This window comes from Echinops telfairi, unplaced genomic scaffold, assembly GCF_000313985.2.
Source record: "Echinops telfairi isolate 266 unplaced genomic scaffold, ASM31398v2 ScPeMD7_3509;HRSCAF=4178, whole genome shotgun sequence".
In the NCBI taxonomy this organism is placed as follows: Eukaryota; Metazoa; Chordata; class Mammalia; order Afrosoricida; family Tenrecidae; genus Echinops; species Echinops telfairi.
The window spans coordinates 9777756-9792942 of NW_022107407.1; positions in this window are offsets into that span (position 1 = coordinate 9777756).

Below are 15187 nucleotides of genomic sequence, written 5' to 3' on the forward strand. Positions count from 1 at the left end.
TTATTCTTTTGTAGAGTTATTGTTATCCTTACAGTTTATTAAGGGCTCAAGTAGAAAGCAAATATTTTGAGAAGGATGATGGCAATAAATGTACATGTGTGCTTGACACAATGGATGGATGGATGGATTGTGATAAGAATTGTCCGAGCCCCCAATAAAATTATTAAAAAGAAAAAAGAAAATCAGAAGCCGGAAAAGCAAAAGTGGTAAATAAAATAATAGACAAGGAGTTACGTAAAAGGGAAAATCTACACAAAGGAAGAAAAAAGGAAAAAATAGTTCCTCTTTTAAAATTGAGAAAATTTTTTATCTTAAAGAGTGAAAGAGAGAGAGACTTTTATCCTTTTTTAAAAATATCTATTTCCAGGAAACAATAAATATCTTTTCCACTCTTGTTTTCCCATTACTCTATCAGTCACTGTTACAGGCTACCCAGAGGAAGTAACACAGGGTCTTACACTCAAGGAATTTTTATTTAATTATATTAAATAACTAATTAATAAATATTAAATGCATGCCAAATGATTACAGCAAATCTTTATTAAAGTATACTTATATTAGGATTAAGTTGTGTAAGATTTTAGAAGTTACTGAATAAACTATTGAATAAAGGCAGTTTCACACAAGAGTCTTAAGTTTTAAGGTTATGACATAGCATTTGAATACAGCAGAGTTTAGTCTGGACACAGCAGAATATATCGTTAGTGAAAAATTTTAGATATAGCTGTATTTTGGAGATTAAAGAGCTGATAGATATTGTTGGCATGGTTTTCATGAGAGGGAATTAGAGAAACAATAAAGGTTTGAAACATAATAGTGACACAATTAATCTGTTAAAGACCTCAGCTATTAACCAAAAGATTTGAGGTTCAAATTCTCCAGAAGTACTTCAAAAGATATGTTTGGTGATCCAGGTCTCAAAAACCACTGAAAACTCCATGGAGCACAGTTTTTCATGGCACACCTGGGTTCTTCGTGACTGTAATATGTGCAGGGCTATATAGACTTGGGATAACAGTGTGGGGGCACACGATGAGTAACAGTGGATCTGTGAGCATTGAGCGAGAATATTCAATACACTTGATATATTAAATAAATCATTGGACTACTGACTTGAAATGGAACATGAAGCAAAGGGAAAAGTAAAACCAAGACTCCTGCTGCTTTAGAGTCTAAGTCACAAGTAGAACAAATGTGTCATTGGCACAGGTAAACAAGAACCCATCTGGTAGTTCTAGAACATATTTTTCTTGAAATGGTAAAGCATAAGTTCATAAAAAGTATGAGGTAGAAACTCTATGTACAACTACAAAAGGGTTTTAAAAGAAGAATGTGGTAAGAACTGAACTCCTCAGTAGTTTCATTAGAGAGATATAACTGAAAAGGTGTTTGGAAATAGAATGGAAGGACAAGAGTAAGAAGTCAAGACAACCCAAATCATTTTTAGACTCAATCGTGTAAATGCATCTGTGAAATGAAACAATAGAGAGAAGCATCAAGAGAGAAAACTGAATATGTGACTCTCTTTGCTTGGGCGTCAGACCGAGGTGAAAAGGCAAGCCCAGTGAAAAGACAGAAACTGAAAGAAATTATTTCCAGAGGTTTCCAGGGAGAGAGCAAATGAGAAATGTATCGTTAAGAAGTGAATGATTATGAGAAGAGCAAAAATAGAGTACCGAGGGTAGACTCATGTTTCCAGGGACTAATGAAAAACAAAACAAACAAACAAACCACACACACACACACACACACACACACACAAACAAACCTCACTGCCATTAAGTCAATTTTGACTCATAGCAACCCTATAAGAACAGGGAAGAATTTTCCCTGTGTGTTTCTGAGACTATAAATCATTACAGAAGTAGAAAGCCTCTTCTTTCTCCCAAGGAAAGACTGGTGATTTTGAACTACTGACCTTGTGGTTAGCAGCCCAATGTGTAATCCATTGTGGAATTATTAGCATGTAAACACTGACAGGAACAGCAACCATAGCAACTGCCACATGAAATTATTCAGAAAGCAAGTTATAATGAAATGTTTTAGGTTAATAATGAGTATAGACAAGGTATGTAGCTTTATGTGCTAGAAAGTTCAGGAACAACGTTTCATAGATAATGTTCCTGCATCCTGGAGAGTACAACAAAAGTTCTAAGAAAGAGGTAAAGATTAATAATACTGATAGGAAGATATAAGCACAAGGGATGAGAGGCTAAATTTTAGAAAAGGGTGGGGGATAGGTTCATTTCTGAAAGAAGGGACAACCATTTCCCTCTAGGACTTAACCCAGAAATCTAACTAGAAAGATGAATAGCCCCTGGACTGTTGAGCTAGCAGTCATACCAGCCGCTTTTCCAAGTATGTAAAGCTTATATCTACATGGTTTTCATTCAAAGATATAATATTGTATTTCCATGCCAAACAACTGTGCAATTACCAGCAGCCATTGAAGAGTCACTTTAATGTGCAGATCAAAGGGATGAAGTGACTGAAAGGAATAAATAGGGTCAATCCTACAAGTATAGATTAAGATATAGAAAAGATGATAGCACCCAAATTAACACATTTGGGGAGATGATGAGCACTGGAGAAAAACCAAACATTACTTTATGAAGACCAAGTTGTATTAATCTGAACACATCACTACAGATCTGTTGGGTGAAATGAAGTGTAGTACCATCCCTACATAAATTCTTTTGATTTCATCTTAGATAGCATATCTATCAAGAAATTAGTGATACTGAATTTAAAGAATATTATTATATTGAGATAGGACACAATTTGCTAAGATCAAATAGTTCATCCTGCCCTTTCATGGGCCAGCTTAATGTGCAATGGATTCTTAAAAGGAGTGATGTCCAATGTCTGCCAATTAAAGAGCACTACTGATTGCAGACTTTTGAATGCATCTAAGGAATTATTACCAAAAGTGGATACACTATAAGCAAAGTTGAAGTCAATATATAAAGACTAGAGTGACAAAACATTCAATTCAGTCTCAGGAGGAACAGCATATCAAGTCAGTGGATGCTCTGTTCAGAATCCAAATGACAATTTAACAAGGGAAGTTCAAGGTCTAGATAGGTGGCTGAGCTCTGTATCATTAAGTTAACATTTTCACTGCCAGTGGAAAAACAAAACTGAGTAAAATCCCTGGCATTTTAGCACAAATAATGACAGTGTCACCAAACTGGACTCAAAGTCAGTGGAACTTAAAGTCATTGTATGCTGCAATGCAATGCACTTTCTAATTTTTTTTTGCAATGAACTTGCCAGTTTTCCTTAAAATATCGCTTATGAAGCAGTGAATATTATTAGTTTTACTAAATACTGGCATTGATTGCATGTCTTTTAAATATTCTGTAAGGAATCATAAATAAACACAACAAACCTGCTGCAAATCAGAGTATTCCAGCTGTCTCAAGAATAAACACTTAAAAGTTATTAAGTTGCCAGCTCAACTAGCCACTTTATTCATGGAACACTATTCAGCATGAAGAATGAACAAAAGATAAAATATAGCTGGTCGTTTTTGGAATTTGACAGAAATTTTCTTTTAAAAATAAGAGCCTATAACTTCAAGGGAAACTAATAAGTATTTGTGGTCTAAATGAGAATGAAAAAGTATATAGTATTTATATGCATGAGCTTGACAACTTCCTAATACTAAAAGGCTTCTAAATAATACTGTATTTCTAATATTATATTATTAAATGTATCAACATTTATAGAACTCAGTGAACCAATTTTCCAAAGGACCAAGGTAAAACATCACAGAAAATCCACGATTACCTGGGGGGGGGGCGGGGGGACCCTTTAAATTATTCCTTTCTTTTCCAAGTACCTGTTTATTTGAGTCAAAAGTGCTTTGCCTCTTACATCAATCATAATAGCACATACTTGCGAGAATGCAGGACCATTTGGAATAGCACACCAATATCTCTTATCAGAAATGGCAGATACACCAGAGACTGTGGCATGGAGGGACAACGTGGGGACTATGGGTACACTCCCCTCCTCTGGCCCAAGACTATGGGATTGTGAGACAGATTGACAGGTGGATTGGCTCCTGGTCCATGGAGGCTGAGGAATGGATAGAGACTTGGCTGTTGGCTGAGGAGTTGTGTTTCTGTGGACCGCTGACATACTACTTGCTGATCCTAACTGGTGGTAACCTATTAACTTCCCTAAAAAAAAACCTTAATTGTGTGGGAGGGGGAATCACATATCCAAAAAGTGATACAAAATCAAATGCGAGAATTCAGTTGTCTTTTGTAAGTCATGAAATAAAGAGATTTGCAAAGGTGTAAAATAATATCACTATTCCCTGATCCCAATTCTACCTTGCAAATCTGGCTAGACCAGAGGATGTACACTGGTACAGATAGGAACTGGAAACACAGGGAATCCAGGACAGATGAACTCTTCAGTACCAGTTGTGGCAGTGGCGATACTGGGAGGGTGGAGGGAGGGTGGAGGGAGGGTGGAGGGAGGGTGGAGGGAAGGAGGAACCGAGTATAAATATCTACATATAACCTCCTCCACGGGGGATGGACAACAGAAAAGTGGGTGAAGGGAGACGTCAGACAGTGTAAGATATGACAAAATAATAATAATGTATAACTTATCAAGGGTTCATGAGGGAGGGGGGAATATGAAGGGAGGAGAACAAAATGAGGAGCTGATGCCAAGGGCTCAAGTAGAAAGCAAATGTTTTGGGAATGATGATGGCAACAAATGCACAATGTGCTGGACATACAATGGATGGATGTATAGATTGTGATAAGAGTTGTATGAGCACCCAATAAAATTATTTAAAATAATAATAAAATAATATCACTACTCACTGATGTATCTGGTTTTGAAAAATATATTTTGGTAAAAAAATATTGTTTGTATCAACATGTAATTGGCTTATGGTTTTTTGATTATATAAAAACTAAATATCTTTGCCTGTATATTAATTCCTTATACAGTGAATATTGATAGATGTAACCAACATAAATAAATTATTTAGTATCCTCAATAATATTTAAAAATATGGACAAATCTTGAAAAGAATAAGTTTGGGAAACATTGCTCTAAAGATTTATCAGAATATACTGAGTACCACTGAATTGATCTGGCATATTATAAAAGAAAAAAGAAAAACACTTGTACCTTCATTCTAATAGTATTAAAATTTATACATCAACCCCACAAGGACCTAAAATGAAAACAGCCACAATTCCCTAGCACCTCATTCGCAGGGTGAATTTCTGAGCTAGGCTTTTCATTCTTTTCACTGGGAGAAAAGCAGCTCCTAGATCCACCTATGTAGGTGGCTTTTTATAGTTTTAATTTTTAAAGTCTAATTTCCATTTTAATTGCATATATTAATACATCATAAGTAAGAAAAGGTGCATTGCCTGGAAAATATAAACTTAATCCCCCATTTCCCATAACCATAGTCTCTCACTCCACATGCTCGCAGCCTTTCTGGACAACACTTGGCTCTGAGGAGCAAAGCGATCTGGAACTTGGAAGACAGCGTCTGTATCTTATTATGTCACACTGGAGGCCTTTCACAGGTGAAAAGACATGAAAACAATATGCCCTCGCTGGTTATCTGAATTTGCCTTAAAATATTTGTTGCATTTTCTACAAAAAATAACAAAAATTAAGAATTTCCAAACTAAGAGAGCCAAAGAGATGCTTGCATTTCTTCTTCAGTAATAATTTCTCTATGTGCTTCTGGATCGAATTCTTAAGTTAACATTTATTCAAGATAGTCTACTGATGGACTGACCAGAACAGAGAGACAACTGCTAGTTCCACACAGGTTTGTTTATCTCCACAGGTACATAAATGTTGTGTTACATGTTTGGACAGCTGTGACAAGAGAACATTTAGGAGTTCTTTCACTCCAACCTCAAATACACATGTGGTTCACTAAAATTCATATGCATTCTGTGACCACACTATTTTGCCAATTTTTAAATCTATTTTTGACTTTTATTTTGGTGCAAGGTGCACACTTTCTTTTTGATATTAAAACTTCAAATTTTTTTCCTGCTCATTCTATTTACAAACAGAAAATGAAAAGTTATTTATGGAATACATTTGCACAATCATCCATCCCTCTCCTTAAGACACCAATGTAGAAGAACCTTAAAAATGAATTCCTCAACTTGAATTATATCATATGGCTTCATTTATGGAATCCTCATGCATTCTTAATGGCACATCTCAGGTCTGAGTTACAACCCAAGTCAGAGAAGATATGTGGAATAAAGAAAAAAGGACTCCTGTACAATCTAATTTCATCATTCAAAGTGCCTGTGGACCTTCAAGCCTCTTTCCTCCCATGTTTCTGATTTTCTTTCCTCTAAACTACCCAAGGGAAATGATATTTTGCCTCCAAAGTGTGACTATCAATCTAGGGTAATGTCTATGTCATATGTACCTAAACTCCAGGTTGTTACCTTACAGAAGCATTATAAATTGACTACATATGTTTTTATAATTAAGAGTAATTCATTTGTATAAAGAATTATAGATAGCATCTCTGTAAGTCATGTGATTGCGGTGGAAAGCCACGTAAATGCAAACAAGTGTCTTCCTTTTGTGATACAATGGTTTGTGTACCATATAGTCACATTTTAATAATGACCTGTAAACTTGAGGCTGGCAGAAGTGTGTTACGACTGCCCCTTCCATAGAGAGAAATGGATTAGGTTATGCCAGTGGTGAAGAGCTAGTCTCACACCCACAGAAAAAGAAAATCAGGCTGAGCTAAGAAGGTTCATTTCTTTTTTTTCTTTGTGTGTTCTATCTCTGCAATCTAGGCATTATGAGTCAGATATATAAAGTTATATAAAGTGTTTTATTCTATTCTTATGTCTTGAAAGGTATTGAGGCTAACACTATCCAGTAGCTTTTAATTGAATTGTTCACACAAAAACCTCATTGCTATCTTTGTCTATGTCTTAAAATGTTAATTGTTTAAATCCATTTTCTGCAACAAAAAATATTGTGGACAATTGGTGAGTGAAGCAAACCAATACATGGATGACAATATTGAAACTGTTGCGGACGAGTAAACTTCTCTTTGTATCTGGTTAAATTTTACTTCCTCTCCTTTGCACAATGACAGCAAAAAAAGGGGGAATACAGCTGAGAGTCAGAAAGTTCAGTAAGTGCATCAAAGTGGAGTTATTTGGTTCTGAATTCTGCTCAGAGGCATCAACTAAGAGAGGAAGAAAGTTGGTTGAAAGGATAGGAAAGCCCTTGCCATGAACTTGAAATGCAACACATGTGGCTACAATAAATAAGGAGCTGGGAGAGGTTGAGGGATCGCCAAACCACCATGAAGGAAATCAGCATCAACTAGATGATGAGGAGGATGGAATTTTGAATCTTCAGTTTGAAAAACTTCGTAGGTGGAAAGTATGATAATGAAAACTCTGTTTGCACTTCTTTTATCACTAATTCTCAAGACTAGGTTGAAGCCATTTCATATTTTCTTGCCAAACCCTAGCTGTGATTCAAAAGTTATCATGATTACAACAAGCTATTGAAATGAAGTTCTTCTTAAGAAAGATGTATTGGTTTGTCCAGATCTGTTCTAATAAAGAACACCAATGGAATACCTTATGCGTTAGTGAAAATAGATCTGGATGTCACAGAAAATATACCTGAATTGTGTTGAAGATACAGCATTTTTTTCTATTTTAAAGAGAAAAATCTCCTTTTGATTTTAACCCAAATGAACCTGCTAAGTACAGAAGAATTCATGTTATACTTTTCTAGAAATATGTAATTGTCCAAAATTTTTCATTACCTGATATTTAATTTACCATGATCCCACTTAGCATTATTGATGACTTACATGTAGCTTTTGAGACTCCAATATTGACCTTGTCTCTTAGGGATGCAATACAATACTTCGGGGGGGGTGGTGATGGAATAATATCAAGATAATAAACAGAAAAAACAATAAAGATCCCGTGTAAGCAATGAATGTAAAAAATCAATTAAAGAATCAATTCCATTTTCATTTTGTCACAAAATCCCAAGTCAGAGACAGTGCTAGATCCAAAAGAAAGCCTGGTTTTATTGGCAGTTCTGGCTACATTAATTCAGTGAAAATCCTCTACTGATTGACTGATAAAGAATACAAGAGTAAAATACCCTTATAGATTTGCATCTGCAGTTTACTATAGTAAAATCCTTAAAGGATGTTTCATCAGTCACTACAGGCAATAGAAATGAATCATATTCTGCACTTCACATTTATTATTTAAATATTATTTATGGTAATTGAGTTAGTTCACTAGTTTTATCCCTTTTTTAAAAATGTCACTGTTTACTGCTGGCTTTACATCTAATAGCACATCATCTGCTTATTCCTCTGTGCTTGATCTCATCCTATGTTCTCTGTGCAAGCATTGGCAACAGGCACGTGGTTTCTAATCAGATTGGGGAGAGGGACTCTAAAGATTATGTCCAAAAAGTAGGAAGTATGTATTTTCTTCAAAGCCCTTTATCCATCCTTTGTTATTTCGATCCTCAGTGACTTTCAAAGCACAACATCATTTGGGGTGGGGTCAAAATGATTTTTTAAAAATCAAAATAGAGCATCAATCTCTTCTTTTAAAAATAGCAATAAGCACATAACTCCTGTTATGTTGCTATTTGTTTATTGTTGCTTCTAGGTGTGATCTAGTCAGCTCCAACTCATGGAGACCCTATGTACAGTAGCACAAAACACTGCAGGCCCTGAGTTATCCTCATGATCATTGTGGCCATTATGCCAACCCACCTCCTTGATGAATCTTCCTTTTCGGCTTTTTGGTTCAGTATTAGCCGCTGCAAGCAACAAGAAACATTGAAGACTAAGCTGTGAGAGTGCTGATCTCTCTTATACTAAATTCTCTTCAAAAATGTCATAATTGAGTTATTTATTTTGAACAAATAGAGCTCCCTTACAGAAAAGGAGGAGCAGGCATATGAGCAAAACACATGCCCCCTACCTCTAAATGGACCATTTTGTAAGGGAAAAAAAGATAACCACAAGACATTCAATAGATTGTTGGAAACTCAAATGCACACATACAAGAACAAGGTTAAATAGGAAAAGGCAGAGTATTTGAAAATAGCATGATTAAAATAGTATGCAAAATTGCTGAAACCAGAGGGCATCAAGTAATGACCACATGAGCAGTTTAAAAGTTTTGAGAAGAAATGACTCTGACTCTCAAAGTAATTGGAGGTACGGCACTGGAAAAAGGAAGAAGAATCTGCCCATAAGATGAAAATGACTGCCATGCCGTAAGGAATCTCTTCAAGAGGAAACCTAGGCTTGCATTTCCAAATCAAAGGAAGACTGGGAAGACAAAGAAAACTGACTGTGACATTCAACAGAACATACATTTGTACAGCTTTGACAACAGCATCATTTAATGATACACCTGCCACCACGTTACACCTGGATACTATTCAAAGTCCCAGGACTATTAACAGAGGTTTCTTCATCAAAAAAGCTAAATTATAAACTTGCCAAAATATATTAGAACCCTAATACAGAAAAATACAAGTCTTGCCACTTAATGAGGTCCTCAATTAATACTAGCCTAGGGCAAATAACCTGAAATCTAGAGACAAAAGAAAAAAAAAAGTTTCTTAGTGCATCATTGAAAAATTGGAAACTAGAGAGACAAGAATCTCGCTTGTATACTTTTAGTCTACATGTTTCAGTTTATACACATAAAAATATCACCAAAGCAAGTGACAATCAAAATGCATATTTAAAATATATATTATGCATTCTAAAATAACTAAATAATGAACAAAATAAAATATTAAATAACAGGAAATAAAATCTCTTTATGTGATGCTTGGTTATTTCTGTCTTCTTTGTATCTTTATTTCTTTAAGGGCTTTATTGCTTTAAATGCTTTAAAGGCACAGAAAAAAACAACTATTTTTCCATAGGATTTAAAAGGCTTAATGCATGCTGTTCATCAGGTTTTGAATGATAGTCCAATGTAAATACACCTCTAAAAAGTCTATTTCATAAATTAACAAATATAAAAGTAAAAGGTCTTATATATGGTCCATGTTTTTACTAATAGCAAACATAATTAAATTATGCTTGATTTTTATAGTGTTTGAAAAAATTTACAATTTTTATTTTACCTTCTTATGTAGTCTGCATTTGGAACTTGTCACTATTACCAATCTCCCTTGATATTTAGAAACTAGAGGTGATACATATTACATATACCATAAATTTTTTTTAAAGTGGACACACAATTTTCAAAATTCTGAATAGCCTTTTTTCCAGAGAATTATTATCAGTCTGATATAGGATGGACAGTCAATACATAGGGGTTCATGATTTAAATTTTTAATTTTAATTTAATTTAATTTTTTTAAGGCTGAAGATTCAATTTTAATCCAGATTAATTCCCAATCTCCATTTGAGTTCAAGAGTTCCTAAATTGACATCAAAATTCGTTAAATCACCACCATTTGTTTTTAATAGTCTTCCTGGTACAAATCTATTATAAAATATTTTTTTAAATCCTAAACATAGGATTTAAAAATCATAGTAGCAGACATTTACAGAAACTTCAATTCACAATATGTGTTAACTAACCGTGTCATACAAATTTTAAGGATAAAGAAAATTAAATGCACCTAATTGATTGATTAACAAATACTTTAATTTTCTTTAGCTTTCATTTCAAAAGGTATTACAGATGATTAATTTCATCTGTGCACTTTTCACTGTCTTAAATTTTTCTTCATTTTTCACTATCATCACACAAAATAGATCCACTGAAAACTCAAGTTCACTGCAATAAGAGACAACTAAAACGTACCTTCTCAAACCTGGCATGAAATGAGATGTTCGGGAGAGAGAAAATGCAAGAAGCAACGCTTGGCACTTGACTCTGGATGACTCCACTAACCACATGATGGATGCATTGCTTTGTTCTGTGTATTCATGGGAATGGCAGCTAGGCTCAAAATATTTAAATCAATTTCAAATAAGTGAAGTCAACATTGTGAAGTATACTGGGATAAAATTCAAAATTTTGAAAGTAGTCTCAATATTGATTCATGGTAATTGTTAAAAATAGCTTTTAAATAGCCAGAAAGTCCTGATATGTTTAAGACATAATAAATAATAGTAGAGTGGAAAATCATCTTGAATAGCATACCCAAAAGGGAGACCAGATTCTGAGCAGAGGAGGCATGTGCTTCCTTTCTTCTAATAGAATAATAAGTTAGGTTGCTCGTGGTTTGATAAGTTATTCTTCATCTTAAAATTAATGTAAGATAGTATAGAATAGTGTACAATTTAAAACATTTGCCTACAATATATTAGGCATTGTATAAGTCAAATACTGAGAAAAGTATATATGTATATGTTTGTGTGTGTGTGTAATGAATACTTAATCCCCCTTTTTATTTATCTATCTATTTTTTAATCCCCGCTTTTAAAAATTTTAACCTTTGCTCAAAACCATGAGATTATAGAATAACAATAATAACAATAGTCTATAATTCATTCCCAAAAATTGACTCGGAATTCTATGAGTATTTATAATCTTCACACTAACCTTAAATATTGGCTGATTATAGCAATTTTGGAGATAAGGAAACTGAGGCTCAGAGAGTGAAACTTTGTCTTCACAGACAGAGTTTTTTATAAAGACTACAATTGAATTGCTTTCAGTCTGTGTATTTACTAAAATATTCTGAGAGAAAGAAAGTAACAAGTATGTCAGGCAAATAACACATTTTCCAAAATGTGAATTCAGCTGAATGCTGAATATTACTTAAGTATATATAGAGAGAATTATTATGAACACAGGTTACTATTTCACCTGCAGCATGCAGGTGAATTTGTCAACTGGAGAGTCAGTGCACAAAATGCTAGATGGCAGTTGAGAATTGGAATGTCCATGTGTTCAATTTCAAACCAAAGAACTTGTATTTTCATTATCTATTTAAGTATAAAAATACCAACATTGTTTTAGACATGGATATTTTATACTTTCACAAACTTTTGAATTCTTTGTCTCAACTGAGTCTTGAGAGGGAAGTAAACATAAACATGTACAACAATTATTGATATGACTGGACTACTCACAAAATAGTCACTGCTATCAAGTCAATTCTGGCTCACAGGGACCCTATGGGACACTGTACCCTTTGGGGGTTTGATAGGCTGTACATCTTTACTGGAGCAGAAAGCTGCCCTTAATCCTGTGGACCAGATGGCAGGTTCAAACTGCTAACCTGCCCAACGCATAACCCACAATGCAGACATGTTCAATTTCTTAACAAGAGGCCTCTGTTGTTAACAGAAGAGTTAGCATCCATTACTATTTTAGCAGGTCACAACAAACTATAATTTATACTTTATGTATGTAGCACCCAGCCCCCAGAGAATACTGATAGTCTTTTACAATCCAGCTATTTCTGATATAACTCAAAAATAGTAACAGTGAACATATTTTGCACATTATCTATAATCCTGTAGGTTGATTTTGTTATAAACAATTTTTAAAAACAGATCAATAAATTGAAGCTCTGAAACTGTAAGTGATTTTCCCAAGGTCACGCAACAGTTGAGGTAAAGTCAAGCTCCAGCATTTGACTCCAGATTGATTTGATTTTTCATCCCAGGTGGTTTTCACTTGCTAGTTTTGATTAGTGGACTTCTCAAATATTACTATTTAGGGCCTACATTCTTTAGAGAGTAATGAGGAGCCTAGATAAATAAATAATTTTGTTTTGTATTCAGAAATCATTATCAACACTTAGTCATTTAACAAATAACAATTAAAACTTAACCCAACTTAGGATAGAGCTACAGCAAGTAGAGCAGTACTAAAAAAAGGAATTGCTTTTACCCACGATTCACCTGCCACCTTAGGGAACAGCTGCCCAGCTAAAGACATTAGCTATCCCAAAGGGGCTATAAGCCTTGTGGGTTATGGGGGAGTCAGTCCTCTTTCTAAGCTCTCACTAGACTGGCACATTTATCCTTAGTTTAATGGCCAAAGTCTGAAAGTGCAGTTTTTATGACTGCCTGAAAAACACCAGTGAGTGTCTCCAGGTGTCTGCTTACAGATTACTCATGGATAGAGTCATCTAATGCACTGCACCAAATGAGTGTTCACTATCACAGCTTTTATTTGCTTTTAGAGTGGCTCAGACCATGTACTTGAAATTCCTCTTTTCCTCTGTTTGTTTTATAACTCTGGGGAAAGAGCTATGGTATAAGAGACAAAGGTGGAGAGGTTATACTCCTGTGTCAGACAGGGTTCTCTAGAGAGATAAAACCAAATTGCTGATAATATATTTATTTATAAAGATAATTAGATATGTAACAAGAAATGAACTGTTAAATCATATACAGATAAATATATAACACAAGAAATGAATGGTTAAATTATAAAGCACTACAAATGGCTCACTGCAACTCACTCCCGTGAGAGAGTGTTGTGAGAGACTAGCAGTCCTTCAAGTCTAGTCTGGTGCCAGATTTTCCTCTATTTACAGAGAGAGCTAGGCTATGTCAGCACAGCAGCCAATCAAAAGGCAGGTCACCAACTGCCAGCTAGGTCACCAACCGCCAATCCCCAGCTCCAAAGATGTCTTAAAGGGACCTCAATTTACAGTGACACAGTCCACAGGCTAGGCGTCCCACAGGTAGTATAGCCTTTAAATTGAGGCACAGAACAAGCAAGGCAGCCGCACACTGGTCCGATGATCAAAGAGCAAGAGACAAGAAAGACAAGGCTCACCAAGCCATTTATCTCTCTGCTCTTCAGTTAATCCCACTTGTGATTATGGGCCAGGCTGGCACAATAAACTATCTCAACTCCTAAAAAATATCTGGCCAGATGTTGCTACCTATTGATTATACCATTAGGTCTAGATTAGGAATTGAAATGTCTGTCTTCAAAATAGGAAACACAAAGCTACCACATTCGTTGGTACTAACCTTTTTTTCATTATCTTCATAAAGCTTTTCATCTTCCTTTTCCTATTAAAAAAATAAATACAGTAATCTATTACCTGTAAGAAAAATACTGTAAAACTAATCAGTAATTTCCCCTATCTTCTCTCACATCTTTGGCTACATCAAGTTATTTCTTATTATAGACATTTTTAAATAGTTCGGTTAAGGTTTTTCACCTTATCCTTGCCAATACTTCTGTTGCCCTGATTCTCATAGTTTTCTTTCATTCTGTCAAGCATTGAACCATTATTATTCATATATATGTGTATATATATATTTCTTGTTAAGTAGAGCATATCATAGTTTCTGTTCTGTATATGGATTATTTTTTTACTCATTAAAATATGTGGCAATCCTAGACTTTCAGTACAAACAGATCTACCTTACTGCTTTTGTAGCTTTAGTGTTTTGCACTGCATGAATGAAGCATACATTAACCAACCAGATCCCTACTAATGAATATTTCCATTGTTATTATTTAAAATTATTAGTATATCTGTATAATAGTTCTAACTACAAAACTGATGGTATAAAACAGGTGCAATTCCTGTTGGAAGAGGCAGCAAATGATGGCATCCAAGACTGTGGAAGTGGTGGTCATTGGACCTTGGTTGGGATTCCCAGCTTAGGGGGGGTGTCCAATGAAAGGAGACCCAGAATCACCATATACTTACTATCTCAATGCCCTCCTTGCATCAATATGACATGTATTAACTGGAAAGGCAAGGATCTACCCTTGTAAGGAACGTTACAAGGAATTTTCCCCTAGCACCAACCCCCCATGCTCAATGTAAAGAGAGTTCAATAATTTAAGAATTCGATCTGTATAAAGCAACAACTCATGGATTGAAATTCACAATTGGACTATACGCACATAACCTCCTTTTCTCAAGAATGCCTTAAACTCTACACTATTGGATAAATTATTGATGTTATAAATGCAATTGCATTATCCCCCAGAGGGATGCTTCTTTTTTTGGGTTTTGGTCATAAAGTGATGATAATAAGACCATTAAATTAAACCAGAGTCACTCATAACCTGTAGACAAGCAGATGGATTCTGGGCTCCGACCAAATTCCAGCCCCAATCCAAGAAAAGATGGTTGTTTTAAAATGTATCTGCTTGATACTCGCTTTCATGAAGTGATCACTGAAGATAAG